The 15,911-nt window shown below is 43.8% G+C and overlaps 1 protein-coding gene across 3 annotated transcripts in view; it reads right to left on the bottom strand.

The window, feature by feature from the left end:
* Positions 1–10,518, bottom strand: part of ZNF407 (zinc finger protein 407) — a 454,887-nt gene extending 444,369 nt beyond the window's left edge. For all 3 annotated transcript variants that reach the window (XM_019423652.2, XM_019423653.2, XM_053902844.1), the window contains exon 1: positions 10,392–10,518. The gene's annotated coding sequence lies outside the window, so the exon portion shown is untranslated. The remainder of the gene's footprint in view (positions 1–10,391) is intronic.
* Positions 10,519–15,911: the final 5,393 nt, after the last annotated feature.

The following is a 15,911-nucleotide window of genomic DNA, read 5'->3' as shown; positions in this document are numbered from 1 at the left end:
CCCTCCGTGGTCAAGGCCGGCCTTCGAGCTTCCTCATGCCCTGAGTTTGGCTGACAGGAGCGAACACGCTTGAACAAGGCAGCGCGCTTCTTCTTCAAACCCTGACTCCGAGGCAGCACCCACCACAGGACTCACACTTGCGTGGCTGGCAGGGAGTCTGAAGAGTGTGACCTGGAACCACACAGCTCTCTCTGAGCAAAGAGAACGGACTTGGGGGGGGGGGGGGGGAGGGGGCGGCCAGTCCCTCCCTCTCCCACACGCCAATCCAAACATTATCATACTGCTGAGCATCTGACCATTAAGGAGGGCTTTCAGTCTACAAGACTTACAAAACCCTGAGACATACAGCTATCCCCGAAGAGCATGCCCGCGGCTATTACTTCCACACGTGAAAACCAAGGGAATTACAGACAGGATCAATCACCTACAAATCCACCTAATCATCAAAGCTTGAACTCTTGGTCTTACCGACAGAGAGACACTGATTAAGAAGTCTGGAGTGAGGACAAAAGTCTGCGGTTTTAAAGAGCTCCCTGAGTGATTCTGATGAGCCAGGTTTGAGACCTACTGGATTGAAGTCCCTCCTACCTTCAAAAAAGCGAATACACACTTCGCATGTGTCTCCAAGACCTGGAGCTGAGGTGCAGGGGAGGAAAGAGAGGGGAGAGAGAAAGCTGAGCCAGCAAGGAGAGCAAACGTGCTGCACTAAACGGGCCATCCCACAGAGACCCCCAAATCGTTTGCCTACGTCATCATCTGCCATGAAGAACTGCAGTGAGGGGCGCCTGGGTGGCTCGGTCAGTTGAGCACTGCACTCTTGGTTTTGGCTCGGGTCACGATCCCAGGGCTGTGGGACCAAGCCCTGCGTCAGGCTCTGCACTGAACGTGGAGCCTGCCTGGGATTCCGTCTCTCCCTCTCTCAAAAAAAAAAAAAAAAAAAATTACTCTGAATGTCACTTTTAACAAACACTGCCTCAACCTATACCTATACCCTGAAAGCCTAGGGTATTAAACACCACCTATGTGGAAAATCACATAATGGACCCAGACGATTCTTCATGAAAACCATTTGATCTCATTTTTTGAAAGACAATAATTTCTACTAGCTCTCCTTAATGATCTAAATTTTCTAAGCTATTTTTAAAAGTACATTACCACCTTGGTTTAAATTCTAATGGCTTTATAATTATATGCACTCTTATAACTATGAGTCCTCGTTTTATAATAACTGATCCAATAATTATATATCAAATTCTGATCCATAATTTACAATCAGCAGAATTCATATGTGAATTATACACTTCAGAAGAAGTAGCTTATTGCTTCTTCTAGGTTTAAAACACGAAGTTTCCATGTATTTAGCAGCTGACAAGAATGCTGGACTTTAGTTAAATTAGATGATTGCACTGATATAACTCTAACTGTGTTAAACAATGTTTCTTCCCAACTACACTTCTTATTACCCTACTTGCATTTATTTAGTACTATCTGGGACTTTGTTGCGGTTGGTTTTTTTTTTTTTTTTTTTTTTTTTCAGGGAAGAAAACAGCACAGCATGTGAGAGAAAATAAAAGATTCGTATGAACATGAAACACCGTGAAAAGCACCAAGAATTAAGACTGAGATTATGTAGCTTCAGCAAAATGCAGCAGGACTAGAAAAGCTGAAGTATCTAAAATCTGTTTTAAGAAGCCCGTGTTCCACATTTGCCCATAAGGCATCTCTGACAAGCAGTACATGTGTCTGAAATGCAGACATTCCAGCTATGGAAGGACTCTCATGGGCTGTCAACTTCTGAGTGAGGGGCTGACGTTGCTAGAAAGTATGACATTACATAATTACAAATGTTTGACAGTTCTCCTGGTTTAGACAATTTTAGCACTCTGAATATCAAACAAAATTAGTAGTGCTATTTGGTTCCACAGGACATGTCATTTGACTTAGGGCTTCTAGAACCACATTTTTGTTTTCCCTGTACTTGTTCATTTCAAGGAGTGACTGTCATACCATGATGGCTTTAAATAAGGTTTTCAGTATAAGCGATGTTTAAGAAAAAGTCCTCATAATATAGGATAAATATGACAGTCAAAAAAATTATCAAAGGTTAAAAAAAAAAAAAAAAAAGGCAAAGGTAGATTTCCCCAAAGCTCCCTTTTTAGCAACCAATTACCCAAGCAAAAAAGTATGATTTTCCAAACCCTATGGCATAATACCAGTTTCTCATGAACTGGAAGGCGCAATCCCTGGAACTAACACAGAGTACATCTTGCCATCTGCTAATGAGAAAGTCACGTACACTGGTTTAAAAACAAAGCTAAGATAAAGTTAACTTTGCAAACGGGGTAAACAGCCCCTTTAAGGGTCTTCTACACCCCCACTCAGACTCTTCCTTTTTCTCTCGTGACCCCAACACTCTCAGTCCTGACTCTCTTTTGTCGGGTTGTCTTCAGCTCTGCCCTTCTCGGACAGGGTGTTTCAGAGTCAGACAGCTGGGTGCCCAGAGCCACCTCCCCTCCTCTCCAGGAGTGATCCTGACCCCCACAGATTCGCTGTGATGCTCAGTCCTCAGTTAACAGAGTATATGCTCAGCACACAATGTGCTTAGCACCGAGTAAGCGCTCAGCAAGCATTACCAATCGTTATCATTGAGACTAATTTCCTTTTTCAAATCTCTACTCATGAAAGTACTTTTCTATCCTAACCCTGCAAAAGCACATCTTTACCACAGTCACTCCATCATATCTTTTTCATACAAAGTCGCTGTGTAGACCGACTTTGCAAAAAGAGGGGGAAAAAACCACAGATGCTTGTGTTTTAAATATTTAGCAGCTACAGGGGTGCCTGGGTGGCTCAGTCAGTTAAGCATCTGACTTCGGTTTAGGTCATGATCTCACGGTCCATGAGTCCAAGCCCCACGTCATGCTCTGTGCTGACAGCTCAGAGCCTAGAATCTGCTTCGGATTCTGTGTCTCCCTCTCTCTCTGCCCCTCCCCCACTCGTTTGTTCTCTGTTTCTCTCTCTCAAAACTAAACGTTAAAAAAATTTAGTATTTGGTAGATACAAAAAATAATTTTAATATATGCAAGGTATTAAGCACAATGAAACAAAGCCCTTGGTACAGATCACAGCCTAAGAAAATGAAATTATGTATCTTTTAAGCCCCTCTTGGTGCCCCATCACCTTCCCTCTTCTTACAGAGCTGTCCGCTAATGTGGATTTAGCATTTGTAATGTACATGTTTTCTGTATTACTTTACTAAATCTGTACCTCTAACAGTCTGCAATTTTGCTTTGCACATTTCTAAACTTACAAGAAAAAAAAAGGAAAAAAATACGGTATGCATTCTGCTGGAAGTGTCTTCTCTTCCCCCCAGTGACATTCCTGACACTAAGCCCTGGTGATGCACGTATCTAAGACCCATTCACTCCCAGCACTGCATAGTCCTTCACTGTGGAAATGTAACCGAATTTAACCACTCTCCCGTGAGGGACGCTGGTCCAGCTTTTTCCTCTGACTGGCACAACTGCAGGCAAGCTTTTCCGTGCTGCCCAGCACGCAGGTACGTGACTTTCTCCAGGGCAGTGGGCTGCCAACTTGAGCATGCGCTCCGTCACCCGAAGAGCTTGTTAAGCTGGCCCATCCCCAAAGTCGGATTCAGTAGGTCTAGGGCGAGGCCCAAATCTGCCTACCAAGTTCCCGTGGAATACCGGGAACACAACTTAGAAGCACTGCACTGGGATAAAGACCTAGGAATGGAATTCCTGAGCCAAAGGGCACATGCATCTCTAACTTTACTAGAAAATCCCAAAGTTATTGTACCAATTCACAGTCCCACCGGTTGTGGGTAAGCACTCCAGTTGTTCCTTACCTCCCAAACAACAGACATTGCCAGATTTGCACGTGGTTGCCAACCTAATGTGGATGAAACTATATACCATTTTGGTCTTAATTTGCCCCTCCCTAATTACTAATCAAGTTGAAAACCTCTGCATTGGGTTTCCTCTTTTGGGGATGCTAATGGGGGCCTTTGCTCATTTTTCTACTGTTATTACTGATTTGCTGATACTAATCCTTTTATCAGTAATCTGTACTGAACATAACTATTCTCACTTGTGACTTGTCTGTTCACTTTCTTGATGGCTTATTTTAATAAACACAAGTTGTCAATATTAATATTGTCAAACATTCCCCATCCTCTACGCTTTGCACCTTCTGTGATTTTTAGAATGTCTTCCCTATATCAGAGTCATACAACTGTTGTCCTACCTTCTCTTCTCCAAGTTTCACAGTTTTGCCTTCTGTATTTAAGGCTTTAATTGACCTGTGGCTGATTTTTGTGAATAATGTGATTTAGAAATGTATCCCACTCTTAGGAAGTTTCCTGTTTGGTAAAGGCCAACAGACACAGCCAACTATAACCTCCAGGAGGATACAAGAAGTGTCTCAAGTGAAATACTGATTAGGTGTTAACACTCCTCCACTGGGTTTATTCTGCTTCCTCGCTGACGCAGACAAAAATCTGAAAATACGGAAAGTTATTAGCAAATTAGACTATGATCCTGAACCCACCACACTGCAGGAACAATCTTTAAAAATCTCAAAAGAACTCAATGTAGTCTCTTTCTAAAAACATGAGAATTAAGCATTGTTGAAAAAGTGTAAGAAAACTGTCATTCTCAATAGTACTGGATGGGATATAAATCTATACACTTTCTAGAGGGTAATTTTGCGCTCACTCGCTCACTCTCTCTCTCTCTACACACACACACACCCTATATATATGTGCGTTTATATATACATAGCCTTACAATAGGTGTCTTCTTTAGGCTATCAATGACTCTCCACAGAATTTATTTAAGGAAATAACTGGACAAAGTACATATTTAAGGATATTTACCATGAAGCTCTTTATAATACAAAACTTATAAACAAACTAATATCAAATGATGCAAGATGAGCTAACGAAGAGGCTGCTGTGGTATGTCCACATCCTGGAACACTGCAGATTACACAGCTGTGTCAATGTGAAAAGTTATCCGCAATACTCTGGTAACTTACAAGAGCAGTTAACAAAATACACATATAAATATTCATTTATTCATAAATATTTGTCAAGTACCTTGGGAGGGGGGGGCCGGGGTGGGGTGTAACCCGTCCAGCATCTCACCGAGGCATACAAGGAGAACACATGCGCCCAGCTCCACGGACCAGCCAGTGCTGGTGAGGAGAGCACACTTAGAGCAAATGCCTTGTGATGAATGAAGTGCATCTATCTTCTACAAAAAGACTCTAGGGAGAATTTTAAGAAATGCAGTGTCATTACAGAAAGTCACACGCTGGAAAACAAATGTGAGACACTGCAGAACCACAGCAAAAGAGTTGGGACAAACAGCTTCCATTCCTGCCAATTCAAAACTGAGATTGACCAAGATCAAGTACCAGTTCTTGAGCAAATAACCATTCTTCCAAGAGCCTACACTTTTCCCTTATCCTGTTATGTTTGTGTCTAAGCCTCTCATGATAAGAAACATCTCACAATGGGGGATAGGCTCAAAGGATTCTGACATTATATGTCCATTCCTTTTAATCTGCTGCACCAAAAATCGGTAAAGTTATGAAACTCATTAATTACAAAGGGAAAATTTTTTAATTTAGAGCACAGATATCACACACTACCCCAACCAAGAAATCAAAATTAACACTCATCAGTAGCAAGACGTATCTATATCACGCATGTCCCAATAGAAGACTGAGCAGGGCACAACTTCTCCACTGTGGTATTCCTGCCAAAATGCTTAACCCTCAATTTAATCATGAAAGGACAACAGACAAATCCAAACTGAGGGACATTCTACAAAATAACCGATCAGCACTCTTCAAATGTATAAAGGTAATGAAAAATAAAGAAACCCAAAAGGAACTGTCACATTCTGGAAGAGACTAAAGAGACAGAATACCTTAATGCAACGTGGGACACTGGACTGGATCCCGGACCAGAAAAAGGACATCCGTGGTGAAACTCAAATAATAATGTTATCATGTGTCTGGTTTTGATAACTGCACCATGGATGCATGAGATGTTAACGAGGGGATGTTGGTTGAAAGTCTACAGGAACTCTTTGAACTATTTTTGCAATTTTTTTATAATTCCAAAATTATTTCAAAGTATAAAGTGTTAACGAATCATTGCAACTGAATGATACAAAGGCGTGAGAGGGATCACTGATTAAATGTAACATAAAGATAGGCTACATCCTCCAAAATTGTGCTAAAACAATCCCAGTAATTCCAAATAAGGCCTAAATTGGAATGAAACGTAATTATTTCATAAAAGCTTATAGCTGGGATAATGTAGTGAGTACAGTAACTTTCCTGGGGAACTGAAATCTCTCCAGATAAATGACCTACTTTATTTTCTCCCTTAATGTTTGTTTAATTCAACTTTCATTCATGGGCACGTAACTGTGCTAGAGCCTGATAAGATTTTGATATATAAGAAATGAACATTTTAGAACACTACAGAGAAAAGCATTGAGTAACAAAACTGGAAGTAATTTTTCAATCCTACACAATCTAGCAATTAATCCTGACACCCTTTTTAGTGCAAATGTTGTGAAGAGGGAGGGCCCTCACACTTCACACATATTCCCTTCAGCAGTAAGTGGTTTTGACCTCTAGAGTTAAGTCCAAAAATTATCCCTGAAAATGTCAAAATGACTCTCTGAGAAATGCCATATTTCTAGTCCTTTTTTTTCCCCCATTTAATCACTATGGTTTTGGTGCATTGCTGTTTATAGCACAAAATTAAGGAACCTGACTCTCTGAGTACCAGGGAAAAGATTATACTGGTATAAGCCCATGGAGTTTACTTAGTCTCTTCTTATAAGAGATCAAAGGCAACGTCGTAGAAGACCAGGGTTCCCAAAGTGTGACCCCAGAGCCCAGGAGAAACTTGTCACAATGCAAATTATCAGCCCCAGTCCAGACCTGCCAAATCAGAGCCTCCAGGGGGGATGCTCAGCGTGTTTTTTCACAAAGCTCTCCAAGTGACTCTGATGCACCCTAAGTTTGAGAACCAATGATGGAAGCAAGAAAGACTAGCCTGTAAATCAGGAAGCCTGACTCTAATCCCTGTTCTCTCACTAATCTCTGAGAAAGATTACTCAGCCTCTGTGGGGGCTCAGCCTCCTTACAAAACAAGGAGGGAACTGGAACAGATCACTGCCACAGTCCTTACACCCAGATTTGATCAATCTAGGAAAATATTCATTCCTCTAAAGCCTAAAACGAAAAGACCACCACAGCATTTCACCACCTATCTCTTCTTCATTAGAAAGAAACAATGAAAATGCCTTCTTTTCCTCAACTGGTCTCTGAACCATATCTATCTAAAATAATTTATTTAGATAAAATTACACTTGCATTAACCAAAGCTACAGAAATGCGGATTCTAAGGTTTCGTATTTAGTTCTTTGTCAGGTGTGTGTAGGAGGAATCCCACATAATGACAATGTCTCTAGGAAACCCATCTACTGTAGACTGAATTACGTCCTGCATAATTCATATGTTGAATCCCTAATCCCCAATGTGACAGTGTGGCCTTTGAGAGGTAATTTAACTTAAATGAGTTCACGAGGGTAGGGTCTCCAAAAGGAATCAAGAGCAGGGCACCTGGGTGGCTCAGTTGGTTGAGCATCTGACTCTTGATCTAGGCTCAGGTCATGATCTCACGGTTCACGGGTTTGAGCCCCGTGTCAGGCTCCGTATTGACATCACAGAGTTGGCACGGGATCCTCTCTCCCACTCTCTCTGCCCCTCCCCTGCTTGTGCATGCGCACTCTCTCAAAATAAATAAACTTTAAAAAAGATAATCTGTTTAAAAAAAAAAAGGAAAGAAGAGAGACTAGAGTTCTCTCGCTCTCTGCCATGTGAGAACACACCAAGAAAGTTGCCTTCTGTAAGCCAAGAAGAGTCCTCATCAGGAACCAGCACCACGATCCTGGGTAGAGCTGCGAGGCGTAAAAGTCTGTGGCTTCAGTCCCCCAGGCTATCATATTTTGTTACAGCAGCCAAGCTATGACACTCACGCAAATGTCTGGCGTGGGATCTCACGCACCAGGTTATAGTTCAGAGCAACTGTGTCCCTGTCTGTGCATAAAGAACATGTGGGATCTGGGGCACCTGGGTGGCTGTCGGTTAAGCGTCCAACTTTGGCTCAGGTCATGATCTCGTAGTTTGCTGCTTTGAGCCCCACAGGGGGCTCTCTGCTGACAGCTTGGAGCCTAGAGCCAGCAGACTCTGTGTGTGTATGTGTGTGTCCCTCTCTCTGCCCCACTCCCACTTGTGCTCCCTCTCAAAAATAAAAATAAAATAAAAATTAAAAACAAAGAACACTTGTGATCAGACAAGAAGTATTTAATAAGTTTGAAAACAAAGAATTTTAAAATTTATAGGTCTAGACATTTTCACTGCTGCATAAGAAACACAGTTTAATTTCTTATCCTACTCATGGATTTATGAAGTGGGATTCTTCCCACAACTGTGATACCTGTGACCCCCATGATACCAACCTCTTCTTTGAAATATGGGAAAGAGGAGGAAGAGACTCTGTTTTATGAAGGTGAGAGAATTCTCCCCTAACAACACAAACCTATTAGAGACAATGTTGGGACAAATGTCCCATGGAGCCAGTGAATACCCACGAATCCTCGAGACCTAACTCACTGGAAGCTGCAAGCTCTGACCCCGCCCTGGCAGGCAGGTAGAATCAGACCATTTGCTCTATGCTCCCGTATCTCCATGTTAGCACTTGGCAAAAGGCACTGTATTTGTTTCTGTTGTCTCCCCAACCAGATCCTGAAACCCTCCCAGGCAGTGTATTATAACTCCAGCACCTAGAGCAGTGTCTGGAAAAAAGCAGGAACCCGTATTGGCTGAGGGGGAGCCACTTTACTGAATACCAGTGGAACTCTCTGTCCGGTCTTACGGCTTTTCTGTACATCTGAAATTATGCCAAAATAAGGTTTTTAAAAAAGACACCAGTAGCAACTGTTTTCAGCAATAATCACACTTGCCTTACCAAATGTGCGAGAAGACATCAACTACTGGAGAGCCAACGGGAGTTCCTAATCTCGAGTGTGACAAACTTGAGAAAGAATGACTACCAAACACCCGAGGTTTGAATTCTGACGTTAACTTTGGTCACATTATTTAATCTGGCTTTTAACTGGTAGTTAACAAAGGGAATAACAATCGCTACTCTAGAAGACTGCGGTGCTGAGCGAAGTTTACAGAGTATACATCAAATGAGCTCTCCTAATGATGTTCTCATCAATACGTATTAGTGCTCTTCCCTTTACGGGTGTTCCAACTGGACTCACCCTTCACCGCAAAACAGGTGCATGCTGTAACTAATTCCACCAGCACTGGCCGTAAGGTTGTAACTCAGTCACCATTAGGGTTATGATTATCTATAAAATAAAGAAATCCTACACGTGTGTCAATGGATGCCAACCTTGCCAAGATGCCCTTCGCGTTCCTGAACTCCCCCAAGAAGTAAAAGGGCTACTCAAACTCAACACAACCGACAGGGGTCAGCAGCTCCAGGACCCACCTCCACCAGACTAATCTCCAGAAAGCGGGCAAGCGCACTCAGGACGTGCTCTCTGCCTAAGAAGAGGTGGGAATCTACCGGGGCAAAAGCCACTGCTGCAGACATTGGTGCGCCGCAGCCCCGGGTCCCCCCGCCCCCCGCCCCGGTGCCGAGAGCGGCTGAACCTGGGGGGCCTGGACCCTCCACCTGCAGTCGCTCAGCACTCGGTCGCCAGCGTCAGGGGCCGCCGACCGCACCACTGTCCTTAACGGAAGGAGGCGCGGGTGGCAGCGGCGCATCAGTGCCTCTGGGGGGTGACGGCGGTGGGCGGGCGGCGGAGGAAACCACGGCCGGGACTAGAGACCCACACCTCCGCAGCTCCGCGCCGGGGCAGCTGTTTCAACCGGAGAGAGCCGGGCGGTAAGGAACGCCCCGCTCGCTGCGTGCAAGGCTGCTGACAGCCAGCCCCGCGGGGAAGCCGGGGCCCCGCTGGCCGCGCGAGCCCGGCCGCAGGCTGCCGCGCAGCGAGCGGGGGAGGGCGGGAGCGGAGGCCGGGCGGCGGCCGGGCCGCGGGCAGCAGGCGTGTGCCGGGCGAGGCTGGGCGGCGTCGGGAGGGACCGGCGAGCGGGGAGGGGCGGAGGCGGGGGGAGGGGGGAGGAGGAAGAGCGAAGGGCTCTGGCGGGGCTCCCGGCGCCCGGCCGCCCGGGCCCGGGCCCTCAAGCCACCGCCCCCAGGCCCCGCGCTGACGCTGGACGGTCCCCGCCTCCAAACCCCCCGCCCCGGCCAGAGAATAACTTACCTGTTTGCCGACGGGATCGCTCCTGCTCGCCCCTCTGACTGACTCCTCCGGCTCACCGTCTTCCCTCTGGGAGGAAGAGGAGGGACTTCCTGTCTCTCCTTTGAGCGACTTCCGGCGGTTCCCGGGTCGACTCCGTCGTGGGCCGAGCGCCGGACACCACGTCCAAAAAACAGAATCTCGGAACTGGTTTAGTGAAACCCACATCGGGTTCCCTGTTTCTGCCCCGAGTGGCCCGCAGACCCCCTGTGCCGCATTGTTTTCAGTCCATCAGCTCTTACCGGAAGCCACTGAGAAATGAGGCCGGAAGTCCCGCCCTTCCCCCAGAGAGGAAGACGGAAGGCCCACGGAGTCAATCTAAACCAGGGGAGATGCGTGTCAGGCTGGAAAGCTGGCGCTGTCCGAGCAGGAGGGCCCCCACCCCTTGGGATTTCCAAAGGGTCCCGGAGCGGGCGCCTCCCTGGCGGTCCTGGCTCCTCCCTACCCCCTTACTCCCCACTCCGCCCCGGCGCCCGAAGGCCATGAAGTGCCCTGAGGGCGGCGCGGGAGAAGGACGCGGCCTGGGCCTTGCGGGGACCGCAGAGGCCTGCGCCGGCCGGCGACCAGCGGCTGGCTATCCCCGGCCTGGACGGGGCGGCGGGCGCCCGGCGCCTCTGAGCCCTCATCCGAAAGGGCGAGGGTTTTGTGCTATGGCAGGCGCCTGCGCAGCTCCAGAGTGCGAGGAGACCCACTCGGGTGATTCCAGCAAGGGACCCTCGGAGTCAAGGCCCTGGGAAGCCTCGAGCCGAATCCTGACCCTAGCAGAGAGGCAGGGAAGCCTCAGGTGGTGGTTCGTCGGTTTGGCTGTAAAAGCTGCGAAGTACTCGGTGTCTAAAACGTCCCCGTACGGGCTGATTTCGTAAATGTTAACGGCAGGGCCCGAGGCAGGAGCCTACCCGGACCTACACTTCACAACCTTTTCTTTGGAAACCCAAAGTCTAGCAAGGAAAACCACAGCTTGAAAAGTTCAGTGACAGACACCCCGTCTGGGGTCAGGTTGGCTAGGGAAATCTGTGAAATAATCGGTTTGTGTTTATAAAGATAATTTTAAGCAAACGGGATTTTAAAATTATTGCCTTACGGTAATAGTGCTAAGGCTTTCTAAAACAAATCATCTCTCAAGGTCAAGTCCACGCAATTATTTTTTGAAAAATGCAACTATTCAGGTGATGACAACTTTTCGTATTTGTTTAGAATAATTTTCATCGGTGGTATCTGGTCAAATTCCCATTGGAATCCATGTGAGTTCTCACGTCTGTGTTTCACAGCAGGTAGGATAATGCAGGTTGAAATAGTCGAATAACCATTCCAAGATCTGGCAGCTAGTAAAGGTGGGATTCAGCTTTGAACTCCAGTCAGCCTTTTCCAGCCTACCATACCGACTCAGTTTAGTAATAGTGCATTAAAAGTTCCAGAGAAATACATGGAAAACAATTAGAACAGGTGGCTAGCCTGTCAATGTTATGTTTGTGCCATTAACCAACATTTACAGGTGAAAACAATGAAAATATTACTGGTAAAAGATAAGTAAAAAGCTAGATTCTGCCTCCAAAGAGTTCACGTGAAAATTACTTAGAATTTACTTGAAAATGTAGTACTTGTTAATATAACCTTCTAAATATCTGTTTTGACAGTGTTAGTCTTGTATGACATGGTCACAGGTCTCTGAATGGTAGCAATAGTGCAGTTCTCCGTGTGGATTAGGCATCCTTTTGGGTCTTTGGGTGATTGGTCTTGCTACCTTTCTTACCTGGGAGATATAGTTAACGTGTTATCTTTCACCCTTGAGCATTGAAATAAAATCTGAGTTCATCTTCAGTTTCATCCATTATGTTGCTGAAACCGGACTTTTACGTCATAATGTGACCTTGAGGAAGTCAGTTGGACCTCATTTTCCTCGTGGAAATTTTTGATGATGTGTGTGTTTTCCCTAATTTAAAAAAAAAAAAAAAGCAAGAATAATGGATTTTATTTCCTTCCTACAAGCTTATCATTCACACTCAACTAGAATTTGGAGAACATTTAATTTCTGACGTCATTTCTTTTTGCTTTATAATGTCTGGTTTTCAGAGTTAGAAGTACAAAAAAATTCCCATGTCTCCTCCAACCAGATTCTGTAATTATCAGCATTTTACCATATTTGCTTCATGGGTTTATGCATAGTTTGTTCAGAACCATTTGAAAATACATTGCGAACAAGATGCCCTTTTAACCCTACATGTCAGTGTACATGTCCTAAGAACATGGGTAGTCTCTGAGATAGCAATACAATTATCAAAATCAAGAAATTAGGGCTGATACAATGCTCTTCTCTAATAATCAGACCTTGGGGCGCCTGGGTGGCTCAGTTGGTTAAGCAGCCAACTTCGGCTCAGGTCATGATCTGAGGTTGTGGGTCCCGTGTCCGGCTCTGTGCTGACAGCTCAGAGCCTGGACCCGCTTCGGATCCTGTGTCTCCCTTTCTCTCTGCCCCTCCCCCATTCATTTAGAAGTGAGTATCTCTCTCTCAAAAATAAAATAAACATTAAAAAAAATAACCAGACCTTATTCATATTTTTGCACCTATTTTTTATTGTCCTCCTGCATTACAATAATTTAAGGGATTTGCAAAAGGTTACAGATGAATTGCCAGAATGGATAAAAAAGAATATCTTAGCCCCATGTGCTGCCCACAAGAGATGTTTATTAAAGATATCTTTCCATATCTTTTGGCCTCCATTTGTTTCTGATGGAGCAGAGATCATTCAGAACTTTTATGTTTCCGTATATGTAATTTGTCATTTTTCTCTGGCTACTTTCAAATTTTTCTCTTAATTTTTGGCTTTTAGCAGTTTGATTATGATGTGCCTAGCCCTGATTTTTCTTCACACTTAACCAGCTTGGTGTTTTCTGAGCCTTTAACATCTGTAAGTTTACCATGTTTGGAAAATTGGGGGGGCATTATTTCTCCAAATATTTTTGTTCCCCATTCTCTTTTTCTCCTGAACTCCAATCAAATATATATACACGTCGACATTATATACAATTCACTGAGGCTTTGTCCTTTTTTGTTTTGTTTTCATTCTTTTTTTTCTCTCAGTTCTTCAGATTAAATAATTTCTATTGATCTGTGTTCTATGTTCCCTTCTGTTATCTCAAATCATCTGTTAAAACTGCTAATGATTTTATTTCAGATATTGCATCTTTTAGTTCTAAAATTTCTATTCAATTGTCTCACCATTTCTATTTCTCTGATGAGATTTCCTATTTGTTTACTTATTAAAAGCATATTTTCTTTTATGTCTTTGAGCAAAGCTGTAATATCTGCTTTGACATTTTGTCTGCTAATTCCAATATATAAATGATTTGGGGATTAAGCATCATTAATTTTCTTTTTTCTTCATTAGGGGTCATGTTTTCCTGTTTCTTAAATGTCTAGTAATTTTGAGTTGTATCCTAGACATTTAACTAATGTAGCTATTCTGAATTTAGTTACTTTCCTCTGAAGAGGTTGTTTGTGGTTGATAGAGTTTTAATAGGCAGTTAGTTATTCTGACTGTATTCATACTCCATACTTTGTCTCCCTTGTTGTGGTGGCAACTGAAATCTAATTCAGTTCCCTCAGCCTCAGCTGGGATGCTTTAATCTGCCTCACACAGGCTTAGTTCAGAGGTCATCTGGCAATTTAGGCAGAGTATGCAGAATTTGGTGCTTTTCCTTATGTGACTCTTCTTTCCAGAACCTCCCTCCTCTTACTGTGTCCTAATGTGGTAACCCTGGGCTCTGCCTTCTGGTTCCTCAAGTGAGTTTTAAATAAAGTTTAGATGGCCTCGTTTATTCGATTCTAATTATTCAAAATTTGAAAGAAAGCATTGGTCATTTTTGGTGACTAATCATTTTTGAAGATGAATTTAACAGTGACATTTAAAGTGCTAATTTCCTTTAAATTAACATGTACTTCCATTACTTTTAAATGCCTACCTACAATAACAGTAAGAATGTGCTATGAACACTTAACCACCCACACTAGAATTTTAAATCTACGTTCTCTTTGAATGCTGTTTTGGTGAATTTCAATGTGGGAGGTGAGATGATTTCAAACTTCACATTTTCTATCATAGTCGAAGGCATAATTTTTCTGACATCTTTTTTCATTCTGGATAAGAAATTATACAGCATAATGTTTTTAAATAAAATTTTTCCATGTGATGAAAACTTTTTTCTCTTCAATCTACTCAAGCTAAAAAAGCTCAGAAGCATTTATTTATTTATCATAACTGTTAAGAAATTATAGTCATTACACCTACCATCTGTCCTCTTCCACATCATGCTGGAAAAGAAAGAATACATCACTTTGCTTCAGAAAATCTCCTGTATTTCTCTTTGTACTTCATCAATTGTTTGAGCCTTTGGATGGCTGAGCAAAATATAGAATATACCCAACCCAGCCTCTGCCTCCCAGAGCTTGCTTCCTATAGAGGAAAGTTCTTTACAACGTAGTTAAGAGGAAGATGAGCTTTCTTGAGTGTTACAAGCTCCAGAAAATATAAAGTGGATGTTACAAAGTGAAAGTAAGTGAGAAACCAAATTGAATACCATTATCTTCTTTTGTGAACCTCCTTCTTTTTCCACTTCCAAGAAATTTGTTGAGCACAAATTATGGGCCAGGCACTGTGCTTAGCACAACTTCTCAGCTCAACTGGCTCATCAGCCTGTGGGAACAGATCAGTGTTGCCCAATCTTGTAGTTGCTCAAGAGAAATTTGTGCGCATCAGTCTATTGATTTTGCAATGCTGGCATCCAATTCAGAAATACTTAGGACACTGCAAAGGCCACATGAAACAGAGTGAATGGAGCCTTGAGCCACAGGTTGCTGTTTTGTGGCCTCTGAATTAAGGCATGATCCTTGTGAAGACACAAGTACTGCCCAGCGGTATACATGTGAGCCATCATCAGTCACTGGCACCTCAGCGTGACTTGTATGTACTTTTCCCCAGTACTGGCTGCTCCCAAGACAATTCCAACTAGGAGGAACATGAGAGGAAGAGGATAAAGATAGAAGTCCATGCAGGAGACAGCAGACCTACCAGAAGACACTCCAAAAATGCAACTGCAAAATTAAGAGGAAGATTTCAGCAAGCAATACTGAGCATTTTCTGTGTGCAGTGCACTCCACCGGGTCATGCACACTGCAGTGTGACACATACGTGGAAGAGGACTGCCATTTAGGCAGAGAGATTGGGTGAGGGCTTCTGCCATAAGCAAGCTACACAGGATTTGGCTTTCAGGCCATTGGATGTGACAGTGGAAATGGAAGGAAGTGGTGGCTTTTGAATAATGGAGTCACCTGGTTTTGATATTGAATTGGATCTGAAATAGAAGTGTCAAAGAAGATTTAGGATTCCAAATCCGTGTACCAGGTCGGGGAACACTAGAGGTGAAACAGGTTTGGGAGGATGGGCAAGAGTTTCCCTTTTGGATGAGTCAAGTTTCAGATACGAAATC

The sequence above is a fragment of the Panthera pardus genome, unplaced genomic scaffold (genome assembly GCF_024362965.1).
Source record: "Panthera pardus isolate Hobbes unplaced genomic scaffold, ASM2436296v1 HiC_scaffold_15, whole genome shotgun sequence".
NCBI lineage: Eukaryota > Metazoa > Chordata > Mammalia > Carnivora > Felidae > Panthera > Panthera pardus.
Note: the sequence above shows the minus strand (reverse complement) of the source record. Positions and strands in the feature narration are given on the sequence as shown.